Genomic DNA, 13,373 nt, shown 5'->3' on the forward strand with positions numbered 1-13,373 from the left:
TGCCTAGAACGACCCCTTGTGAGAGGATAACAACACTTGCATAATTCAAAATTTACATGGAAAATTCAAAGGACATCCTATAGCTGCAGTTTTCACAGAAACCAAACAGTGCGGTCAGTCAGTTGATTAATTGCTGTATCATCAGGCAGAACTTAGAAGACTAAGACCATCACATCTCCTCCCCTCTGTGGCTTCCCCATCATAAGTCTCTTCTCTGTTGGTAAGGACAGCATGTGCATTCATATTCTGGACCCACTTTCCCTTCCTTTCTCACATTAGCAAGCTTCAACTTCCGGTATTAGATGTAACATCAATATCCACCATAAATATTAGCACTCAGAGCCTTTTCATGGAAGTGTATTTCCTCTCAGTGAGCATCTAAGCACAGCAGAGCCTCATGTATCTTTTTGTTCTTATCTTTTTTGCTTTATCCACTTTGATATTTTGGGGGTGGGTTTAATCTGCATCTTTTTATTTTTCATAAAGAGGATTATTCTCTCTGTCTTCAGAGAAAAGGTATAGTTACATAACGAATGAGCTGATTGTTTTAGTTTTTTTTAAAGGGCCTAATGTCTCTTGTTTTATATTAGATTATATTATCATGTATGCATGCTGAAACTAGTAAATATTTTTAAAAGTGGATATTCAACAAAAATAATGAATCCATTTCAATCAGCCAATTTATTATGTGAACACGGACTGTACTGAGTTAATGTTTGTGTGTCGACTATGACCTTGTCATTCCCGACAAAGCAAACACTAAGGCTCAGCCTACAGAGACTGGGGAGTGACGAACATGGGGGCTTAGTGCTCAGGGTGGATGTTGGGGTGGATGTGATACTTATGAAATGCCTGGGAGACCAGCATCTTCATAGCACGGACAAAATTAACTTAACCCCCCTTAAAAATCTGCTGCAAATTTGTGGGTTTGTTTGTTGATGAAACAACTCTCAACCAGGGAAGGCAGCAATACACAGATTTTTAGCCTGGTGTTAAGTTACTCTTTAAATAGAAAGTCTTATTGTACTGTAAGTTAAAGTTACAGCAGGTTATGTGTGAGTTTGTACTTCTAGTTGTCAGCCTGAACAGAATATTTTTAAAAGTAATAATAACAGTGAGTGTAATGATTAAGACAAGACGAGATGAGACATGAGTCTAGAGCAGGTTGCACTTAGTCACTGTAGTGTTTTGAGCTAAATGCTAATTTAGGCTTGTGAACGTCATTGTGTGCATGTTAGCCTGTTAGGTAATGTTTAGGTTACCATGTTTACCATTTTAGATTAGAGCATTAGCATGCTATCATTTGCTTACTAGCACTAGTAAGCTGAGGCTGATGGGAATGTCATTAGTTTTGACTTGACGATGGCTCGAGAGGAAAAATCAGGGAATCATCAAAGTGAATCATCAAAGTGATTACTGTAGACAACTTGAGTGTCTGAACCCAATTTCATGAGAATACAGCCAACAGTAGTACAATAAAGAGATATTGGACATATTTCACTCAAAACCACAACTGTCAACTTCATGGAACATTCAGCCAGAGTCAGAAAGATTCATCCTCTTATATCTGTACAGAATTTCATGGAAATTCAGTCATGCTGCTAGTGTGGCTAAAACTAAAAGTCAGGAGTCACAAACTGTGAATTGTGTTCCCAACATGTAGCACAAAAAAGTATTTTTTATAGATGGATTAATCTAGAATTGATGTTTAAAATTGTATATTTCTTCAATTTTCAAAAATAATATTATATTAAATAAAGTTTCCCTAGAAACAATCTACCCTTTCTTCCGCACATCTGTGAGACTTCCATTATTTCTGAATCAGTGACACATTTTCCACTTGTTTTGGAGAAAATAAAACGCTGTGACTAATGGGGCTAAATGGCATGTTAAGACAGGATTTTTAATGGTCATATCTTTTCATACAAAGCTGTTAAATGAGGTTAGTGAGTTTTAAAATGTTAAGAGGGCACAGAATGATTGGTGAAATAAAAAGTTATGGCGTGTAATATCACACTGGCTCAAACTGCACAACCCATTCTCTGTGGTTTGCCAGCTGATGAAAAAGCATTGCTCACTCTAATGAACATTAGGTGACAGAAATAGTCATGACATACATATTTATAAGCAGATTACAAATGCCAGAAGTCTGCCAAAGTGAAACATTGACGCAGCAACTTGTCTTTAGCTCAGTTTGTGCATTTCTCACTCAGTCAGATAGATCCAATGTGGTTCCATCAGTGTGTGTTGGCGGTCTCTCTCTCTCTCTCTCTCTATAAACCGATCTATATAAGCTCATATGAGAAAACTGGAATCAAAACCATCACAGTGCTGTTTTTGTTCTCAGCCCTTACGTCAGTCTTCTCTCTGCACTTGCACATCTTCTGTCCTCATTAGAGCCAGAGAGAGCTGAGTCCTGCAGGCGGGATGGGGAGGAGGAGGAGGAGGAGGAGGAGGAGGAGGAGGAGTAGAAGGAAGAGGTAGTGGAGGAGGGGGTGATGTTGTGAAATCCAGACAGATGCTGCACAGTTAATAATGCAAGCCAGCTGTCAGCATTCACAAGGGTGAGAAATTGAAAATCAACCAAGCAGCCTTCAAGCTAGTCAAGCACTGAGACACAGTGGTTCAACAAACTAAAAGATATTTTTACTTCTGCCACAGCAACACATGCACAAAGCTTATGTCATTATTCAGTCAGGGCCAAAATGTAATATTTACCTGAATAAAAAACAGTTTGATATTTTTTATGAAATACGTTTATTTGCTTTCTTGCTCAAACTTAAATGAGAGGCGAGACTGTTCTCATGTCTGTTAACAGTCAGATATGTGAGTGGTATTAATCTTCTGATCAAACTCTCTGGAAAAAAAAAAGATGAGTATTATGTTTCCCAAAATGTCAAATTATTCCTCCAACTCAGCGCTGTCTGTTCATGTAATCCACAAATTCTCAAAATCTTCTGGGCAACACTAATCCACACAATAAGAAAAAAAAAAATACCTCTGCACACACACTTTCTTGTTCTCAAATCCTCTTTTATTCTACACAGACATGATCATGTTTTTACCACAAATTCTGTTCCTGAGGTCATTTATATAATCTACAAATTTGCCCGCTCCTATTATCTGAACACAGAACTGGCCACCGACCATCACGTATCAAAGAACTGAGAATTGCTCTTTTCATCATGTTTCAGTAAAAGTAAAAGACAGACTTCACTTCAAACAGGTCAACCTGGGAGAAGTGACTACTGTGTAAAAACAACTGCTTTCCTCTGGCTTTATTCTCATTTATTGGACATGTTTGACAACATTATGTCTTCACTGAGCTTTGACTCACAATATGGTCGTTTTATGTGAGTCAGGTTTTAAATAATGTAATGTTTTATCAAAATAAAATAAAATTGCTATATGATTTTTCTTAATTAGCCAGTTTTATCCCTCAAGGACTCCATGTGTATTATACTCAATATTTAAAGAAAGAAAAAAATAAGGAGCTTAACTCAAAGCCTTTCAGATGTGATTCAAGACAGAGCACAGATTACAAAATAATAACCAAGTAATACCGTGTTTAGGGATTGGAAAATAATTATTGTGCATTTTTTGCGTGTTCATTAGGCAGAGGACAGAAAACAAGAGGTTTTCTATTTATGACCGCAAACTAAAGGATCTTTCCTTCTGTGCTGAATCAGATGTAAAAAATGAATTCAGACGTAGAAATCCATTAACAAGGTTATAAATAGGGAAGAAAATCTTCAAAGAATCCAGATTTTTTTTTTTTTTTTTTTTTTAACTGTGTTTTGTGTAAGAGGAAGAGTTTTATTCTTACTTGTCACTGAGCCCACAGCTCTGTGACAGGACGGAACCGTAATAATCACCCTGCATTAAACCCTGTTTCCCGGAAACATCCACACACTACAGAGGAGAGGGAAGCAGAGAAGCAGAGCCCTTTAAATCCTTTAAAGCTCGACACAAGGCTCTTCCCAAAGCAGAAGATTATTACAGACTCACACAGACACAAAACAAATCTGTTTAATTTACAGCAGCGCTCTCCCTTCCGTGATCCCCGGAGCGCCAAGCTGTTTCTCTTGATTGTGGTTGTTTTGGTTGCAGTGTGTAGGACATCCCCGGACCTTGAATAGCCATTATCTTGATATGGATGACAGGCAGCAAATCTAATGGCACCAGGGTAGCAGTAGCAGTTGGGCTCGGTGAATGAGTCGTCCAGTGAATCTCAAAGATGAAGAAATCTGAATGGGAAAAGTAGAAAAAAGAAAGTGAAACAAAAGACACTGGCAGTAGTGAAATAAGTAAGGGAGACCAGGGAAGGCTGTAACATTTTTGACATTTCTGTTATGTATTTCGGACCTCATTTAAGCCAGTGCTTTCAAAATGTAATACAAGCTAGATGTCTGCTGTTAAATGGTGTCGGTGTTATCTCTGCAACACAAACAAAAAATGGCAAGGTTTAGTCTCAAACACAAGGAATGGAATGTTACAATTCACCCCATAGTCCTGGTTACATGTAACATCATAATATACCCTAACATAATTAGTGTGTGTGTGTGTGTGTGTGTGTGTGTGCATGTGTGCTGTGTGTGTTGGTGTGTGTGTGTGTGTGTGTGTGTGTGAATGCAAGTGTTGGGATTATCCAGATGACCAAAGACAGAGGTTACATAAGACAATTAGTGTCACTCATTCTGTGTGTTGTGTAGTCTTTTCCTGTTGTGGTCTTGTCATTCTAAGAGACTGTGATTTTGACTCATTTTTATCCCAGTGCTCTGTGGTGGAACCTAAACAACTACACAATACACACATTAACTGTTAACTCAAATCATTTCAGGAGTATATTTTATACATTCTACTCAGTTGTATCCATTTGGCAGCAGGAGACAGATGTTACTCTGGAGATTAAGAATTTACATGAACGATCAACTTTTAAAAGATGACACATTGTGATCAAGTAATCAAGCATTAAAATGTTATTGCATTGATAGTAATCCAATAATATAAAATATGTCATAATTCAATAATACTTTACCTTTACTTAAACCTGTATTCACTTATTTTTGGCCTCTTGAGGGCAGCAGTATTATTACCTTATAAAGCTGAAATGAGTCAGGGCCGGGTTGTACTAGAAACGAAGGGGTTCGTATGACATGTTGTCTTACAGAGGGGGCAGACAAAAAGGGTTCATAACAGTGCACATTTTCAGATAGTCGCTCCAGGGTTACATTCAGAATGTTGCACTGGGTTGTTCACATGAAAGGTGCCACAAATAGTTGTGTAAGGAATGAAAACAGAGAGCTGAACAGCTGACCAATCACAGTGTGAAGTGTGTGTGTGAATGATGGAGTGTCAGTTTTAGAAAGTTACAGCACCGTCTCCTGAGGATAATATCTGGCCCTTTAGCTGCTAAATTCTCCACCATGTTCACCAGCTAGCTGCTAATCTGTGTGGACCATGTGGTGCAACTAACATGCAGTCAAAAAATGTAACAAGTCACCGCTGAGCAGAGAGGAACTTTGCAGTCATATGACAATTCTCTGTGCATTTACCTCTACAGTTGCCACCATGCGCAGTACAGGTAGTCATCTGATCTATTGTTGGCATTAACATATTGATTATATTGATTAGAGCAGTGTTAACTTTGAAATTTAAGAATTTTGAATGTGGGACTTGTTATTGTAACAGAATATTTTACACTGTGGACTTGCTTCTTTGACTTGGTAACAGATCTGAATGGAGTAGGGGAGACCAGGGATGGTTGTAACATGGGTCAGTGTAACTCTTCCAATTTCTCCAACAGGAACAAGTTGTGAATCACCTGATTCACTCTATACCTGCTCCATTTAGTCTTTATTCCACATGTGAGAAAGTAGCACCCTGTGGCAGATACAGACTGTTTCAGAGGGAAAGAAAATCATTTTGAGGTAAGAAAGTATTTATTTAACTCTTCAAACTTATGTCATGTTTATTGTGAGTCCATGTAAATATTTTTCATGCTAGTTGTCAGTGCTAATGTTTTAGCTGTTAGCTGTAAGTTAAGCTAGTCCATGGCTACAAGAGTCTGAGTTAGCTGTAACAATACACACACACACACACACACACACACACACACACACACACACACACACACTTTCAGCTTTCTTAGAGTTAATGCCCAAGATGATTTAATCAGCATTATGGGTTTTTACATTACTCACTTTAGCTGATTCAGTGTCGGGGTCCTGGTGGTGACACGGCCTTTGTTGATGTTGTTAGAAACACCTGTTCTGTATTTCTAGTAAATCTGACATCATGAACTTTCAAATCTCTTCAATTTTGTGATTTTTTTCTCTCTCTACAGAAACAGTTTCTGCTCCTGGAGCCTGAACTGTGCACCACTGGAGGCGTGCTACACCGCCACTCTGAGCTCTTTCACCCCTGATGCTCATTCTCAGGCTGTATCTCACTACCTGCTGAGTGAGTGTCCAGTCTTGGCTGAAAGATGGGCACATGGGAGAGCACCTGAGGGCGAACCTGCGCCTGAATAATAGATACGTCCTCCAGCGTCAAAGAAACTGACTCATTCACTCCCTCATCATGCTCTGCTATCAGCATCAGCAGCCATTATATAACTACCGCAAAGGGCAGCTCTAGCCTAGCTCAGGGCTGGGTCTGTGCGTGTGCTACCGCAATGGCTTTTTGGGCTGACTTTGCACTAGTGCATCGTGGGATTGAACAAACCACACACACTGGCAGGGTAGAGCTAAGATTGAGGATAGGAGGAGAGTCTAAAACCTGTGGTAATAAAATCCTCTTACTCATATCGGAGTCACTGCAGTGCATTCGTGCGTGAGGCTGGTGTGTCTTATGCAATCAGGGCAGTCAGGTTTTGTTTTGGCTGCCACTGTGAAGGCCTGAGTCCAGGGGGAATGAGGAGAAGCGATGCTCGGAGGGGATGACCTCTTTCCAGTATCTGATGACGTTCCGGCTAATGATGGGAATTGGGAAGGTGCGCCTAATTTTAGAGGCAGCCGAGATCATCATCGTGTCCGTCAATCGAAGAGGTGTACTCTCAATTACATTAGCAAACACACAAGTGAGTTATCTGGCCAGTGTACACACACATAGACACACACACACACACACACACACGCGCAGACACACACATACACACACATGTGAGTAAAAATAGCAAACTGATTCCCCTCAGCTCGCTGTGTCTTCACCACCCGCTGACAAGGAACCTCCTCAGTGTGTGCTCCATTATTCACAGCCCAGAGCTGAATAAATAAAGGCGCATAGTAAACACTCCTGATCTAATGATGCAACAGGACACTTGTCTCAGAAAAGCCAAAGGACATTCCGTCCAGCGCTCTCTCCTCCGCCACCCTCCCTTCTCCTCCCATCTCCCCTTTCAGCCCTGCATCCTCTCCTCTCTTTTTTCCTGCTCCTTCGGTTCCCAACAAATGCCGCCCTCCGTCTCGACCCAGCCCCTTGCTTTACGGTTTGAACATTTCATCAGCATTTCCTGCGAAAGTGCAGCAGTTATACAGTATGTTTTCAGGCTCCTTCATCTCTCTGAGGTAGAGCCTCTCAGCCTCTCAATTACACTCCCCTCCTGTATCATATGGCACTCAGCCCATTATAATGTAATGTTTCCGCATTTAGCTCACTGAGGGTTTGAAGAAAATGATCCCACATTAAGCACGATTTCATTCCTGTAAAAAGCTTCTCTGTTCCATTTTGTTGTTGCAGCTTCATATTCACAATACAAACTGTGTTTCTGTGCTGCTTTTTATTGATAATAATGTTTCTTATTTTTAAAATGAACAAAAATGCACATCTCAACAAATCTCCTGGCGTCATAGATACTGCGGCCTGCACCCCTGTTACTTCCATGCATGCCTTCCTCTCAGCCTCATTACTGTACTCCAAAACGCAGATGCAATTTTCTGAGTCCCCTGGAGCACAATCATTGCCGTTTGACTGGAGAGCTGTAGAGAAGACCTCTTCATCCAGGCTTGATGTGCCACTAGTGGCCACAGACGCAGCCACTGAGAACCGAAAAGTGAGAAAAAAAAACAAAACAAAAAGCCAAGTGCTCAGCAAACAAGCCGTGCAGGTCGGCGTTTTAACCTGTCCACTCTGGCTTGATGGGCTCTTAGCAAAGATAACAAGAGGGAGTCCAGGTTGTGCACAGTCTCAGTCATTTGTGAGGGACAGGAAGTCCTCTCTGCCAAGTAATGGGCTCTGTGTTGACTGCTGCTGCCTCGCCTGCTGCTGCACCTCTCTGACACGCTCCCAAAATGGCTCCAGAGCAGGGAGTTATGAGAGACGCTGAGTCAAAAACTGAGCATGAGGCAAAAACACAGAAGCACACAAGATGTGCTGCAGGCTAAAACTGCTGCCATAATTCCTAAGCAGCAGCACACACATCATCTTATCATGTTCAACAAGCCGTACTTGAATTCTTATTTCTGACACAGGAAGCCAAACATTTTCAAAGCAGTGAGTCACTGACTATTTGGAGTCTTTTCCTGTCTTCTCCGGGGGGGGGGCTCATCTTATTGGCTGGGTGCAGGGGCACAGCTCTTATTGCAAAGACAGAGGATTATAGTTGTTTTCCCACATAGTTAATTAGTAGAGAATCATCTGATTCCTTTGGGAACAGCCAGCATGCATCAACTCCTTTATCTTTGCCCTGAGGAGCGGATTAACAGGTATTAGAGATACAGACTGGGAAATGCCTTGTCTTCCAGTATCACACTGTCTTCCTCTCTCTCTTTTTCTCTCTCTATTCAGAATATCAACAAAACAAAATGATATCCTTTTGTTGTCTGTATTTACGGTACATTTTGTTGCAGATTTATTAGTTCCCAGATACAGCTTTAAATAGATATGAAATGGGTCCTTGAGTTTCACCTGACAGAGGTAATTATGCCCATTTACTACAGCAAAGCTTGTAACTGCATTAGTGACAGCTTTAATTAGTGAGTGAAAACAAAGTCTGCCCTGCCTCCTGATTACATCCATTGTTAGTGCTCACAGTGCATCAGTGTAGGCTGACACCTGCAGCCCTTCCTCCATGATTTAGAGTAGTGGTCTCAGCCATCATAGTGCACATGGCTGAAGCACGGCCTGTTGCTAAGCGATGGGAGAGGAAGACGTGCCAAGATTACAAACAGCGCTGCTTTTATTGAAACATGTGCCAGCCATGTGGGCTTTTTCCTCTGAGATATGATTGTTGAGTGACCTTGTTTCGTCCCCGCACGTCTGATCAAACGAAAAATGTTGCCATGGAAACCAAGAGCAGGCCAGACATAGGCTAAACAAAGATTAAGGTTGCATTTTTTTTCTCTCTCTCCTCTTGAGGCCGTTCCTGCATCTGTGTGTCTCCGATTTCTTTCGAGCCAGAGGGAAGTGATACTGTAAGAACGACAACTTGACCCCTTACAAGCTAAAGACCTCATTTAGCTACAGTTACCTGTGTCAGACACAATACTATTGGACTGATTTATTTAGAACGAATGCATTATTAACAATGTCTTTGGTGCAAGCTGTCCTGGTGTTTGTTGCATGATGGACTGAAGAAAACATGACACAACCCATTAACCCCTTTAAATGGCAAAATGAGCCATCTATTCATCTGGTAGCAGTTTTTATATGCAGCAAACAGGCAGAGATTCATTATCATGTGGGCTAACAAACCATTCACTGTTCAACATTTCAGTTGCTTCAAAGCAGCTATAATAGGGTGACCAGATGTCCCCGTTTTCCAGGGACAGTCACTGTTTTGGTGGCCTGTCCCCGGCTGGAGCTGTCCCCAAAAATGACCCAGTTTTTAACATTTGTAATTAAAAACAGACGCCTAGCATTGCGCTTGTTTTGGCCAACAGAGGGGGTTGGCTTCTAGCTACTGCAGCTTCGGAAATGAGGCTAGAACCATCAAAATAGAGTTATCGAATCAGATTCTTTTTTTCTTTTTTTGTTTTCTCTAGGCTGAGAAAATGTTACCTGGCTCACTCATTGGCTGGAGTTCATAACCAGGCAGTAAACTAACAAAAACAAACATAACCAAAGAAAAAATTGTTTTTATGTTGGAAGAAGTGAAGAAGAAGAAGTTTGCCGACTGTCTTCAATGGACTTCACACAACAAAAAAAAGGCTTTTGATTCTTTTGATCTGTGGACCCTTACAAACTAAAGGAATATAAATAATTGAGGAATAGATAGGCAATAGTATTTCATGACTGCTTTAAAGGTAGAGAATCGTCATGTTATCACAATAGTTTTTTGCAGGACAGCAGTTACCATAGTCAAAATACACGACTGTCCCCTTTTTTATTTCATAGGGAAAAACATTGGATATCTTAATGATATATTGACCGTCAAACTGGAAATATCTGGTCACCTTAAGCTATAATCTATATTTCTGTAATAACAATGTTATAAAATGACAACGTGAAAACAGTGTGAATACTAATAAACCCACAGAGAATTATCACCTGAACTAGCAGCTTCATCCAGCGTATTGAGCTTTAAAGCGAGTTTCAGCTCAGTGTTTGGCAACTTTACTTTTCTGTTTCACTCTCACTGCTCTCATGATAAGTTTTCAGCTACAGCAGACAGCTGTTTACAGCGAAGAAACTCTAAAAATCCACTATAAACCACCTGTAGACACAGTGAATAGCTAGACAACACATTGGAGCATTTATAGAAACTGGCGGGGAAAGACCAAAAACAGAGCTAAAACAGAGTGAATATACAACAGGTGGACACAAGCATGACTTTGAATGAGTGAAAAAATAGCCTTGTTAGTGCTAGTGCTAGTGCTTGTGCAGGTGACAAGAGCATTGGTCACTTAACAATGCTGCCACTACTTAATGATTAATAGTGGTTGGATCTGGGGTTTCAGCTTTGCAGAGAAATACACCGGTTCTGTCACATTTTACCCATTAAAAAATATAAGATTATGCTGAGGAATTATGGAATAGTAAAGTAAATTCTGTAATTGGTGTTTGTCTGTCAGTCCCCGTGTTCATAGAGAGGCATTGATTCTGTAGGATTCATTTTATTTATTTATTTTTGCACAGATCGAGACATCGACCCTCCATCTGAACCCCATCTGAGTACACGGAGAAGAACAAGAGAAGGAAAGGCCACCTCAGATTTACCACAGAGCCAAAACAGTCAAGGAAAGGCCGCATGCAGTTGCCAGGCAACACTATCCGTATCACAGCAGGAAGTGGAGTCGAACAGCACATTAATCACTTTCAGCTCCATCTCACAAGAGTCAGAGTGCTACAACGCTCCGGTCAGACAGAGGTTTCACACTATGCTCAGTCACCCTGGCTCATACCTGCATTTCCTGGAATTTTACTCGAAACATGATGGGACAGAAACGTCTCCAGGTGTGTTGACATAATTCATGGAATACATTTCAGAGGATCAGTATCATATCAGTCCATATTTCTCCCACTTCATGTCTCAATTCAAGTCTGAGCCCACCATATGGGGAGGTTTACAGTCTGAACCCTAGTTGCTTTTTTTTAAAGTTAAACCTGTGCTCGGAGAATGAATTTGGCACTGAATGTTATTTAAACAAATCATGAGAGATATCTGCCTGCTGCTCAGTGTGCTTCAAATCTGTTTGTTTCACCTGCCAAAGCACATCTTTTCAAGACAGATCCAGCTCCAACAGAGTTTCTGCAGTTATATACTGCGCAATTCTTGTCATGCTGCTAAATGGATGAAATCCAGGTGACTTTAAAATGCACAGTAAGTCACAAAAGGTCGTAATTTCCCGTATTAATTATTAATTAACTTCCACGTCTCAACAATATCAAAATAATCCCAGTTACAGGATGCCACTGAGCTGACCACCTGGTGCATTATCCTGAGGTGCCTCTGTCTAATTTCTTCCATTCATATATCATGTTATAATGAGGTAATAATTGTAATTGTCCCATGCTGTGTCCCTTGTTGCTATAATCTTCATTTATTAAATGATTTATGGTGGCATTCTGAGTAGGAGGCTACATTGGTGTAGCAGCTTATTGGCAACACACAGGCCCTCACAGCTTTGCCAAAGCCAGGCTCGCTGCAGCAGATCTGTGAATTGAGGAAAACCCAAAAAAGAAAAAAAAAATCTCAAAAAGCAGCATGTGGGTGGATTCACTTGAGTAAAAAAAAAAAAAATGACAAGGTTTTCCCCGCTCAGTCGGCACTCATAAAGAGACCTAATCAAATACAGAAACAGAGTGTGCACACTGAGCAACAATGGCATGCTATGTGAGGGAATCATTGTTGGAAAGATGAACAGGTTTGCGGCCACCTGCCCGCCTGAAGCGGCCATCCATAAAATTAATGTAAATATCAAAACCGGCACCTGGGCGAATCAACAATGAAATACCCTACAGAGCAGTTTTAAAAGTTGCATTTTGTGGAGAAAAATAATCAGCTTTTCTTATTCCATATTTTTCTTATGTCGGCTGCTTTTTGTGCTCCAGTTACACGGCCTAAAGGCAGGAAGTCTGAGCTGAATCACCAATTTATCAATCCCAGACAAACTACAACAACACAAATAGCCTACCACTGGGCACTGGGATAATTAACAGCCAAAGATTACAAAATAAAAATAGTGGCACCAGTAGGGGCGTGTAGTTACTGTTAACATATTCAGCTGTCAGATGGTAAGTGATGATAGACTGGAATGAGGAGAGAAAAATGTGTGACAGCTTTGTATGGCCACATTCAGCCACACATGAGTGAAATCTGTCTTATTTTACCAGGCAAGCACACAGGAACATCCAGCCACCTGGGTGTTTGTCTCACCTCGTCATGTCCAAATTATACATTATGCATTCATTCAGGAAATTCAACAGTGTTTTAACTGTAGCAGTTTAACAGTGAGACTGTACTAAGGGACAGGTTAACAGGGCATTAAAAGCACCAGCGTTTACATTTGGAGCATATGCACAAAAATAAACTGTTCTGTCTGTATGAGTGAAGGGGTCAGGGTGTTTTGACCTACAGTAATGATGGTGCTAAAGGTGAAAGGTCAAAGGGTCAACATGATCGATATTTGTTTTCCTCTTGGGAGCATAAAGGAATCAGACCATGAGGTTGTTGGATTGAAATAATTACAAGATAACAGACCAAAAATTATGATGATGATGATGATGATGATGGTGGTGTTTTGTTTTGTTTTTTTGTTTTTTTTGCCGTGCAGCCGTACAGCTATTATAAACCTTTAAGAGTGTCTTAAACCTTTAAAATCTGTTACTATTAATGACACTATTACTTTTCATTTTCGTACATTTCAGCTCTCATGGGTTTTCAGTGTTGCGTCTCCGCAGCGCATCTTTGATGCGATCACTTTTAGATAAAC

Source organism: Seriola dumerili, unplaced genomic scaffold (genome assembly GCF_002260705.1).
Source record: "Seriola dumerili isolate Sdu_G_001 unplaced genomic scaffold, Sdu_1.0 BDQW01000056.1, whole genome shotgun sequence".
NCBI lineage: Eukaryota > Metazoa > Chordata > Actinopteri > Carangiformes > Carangidae > Seriola > Seriola dumerili.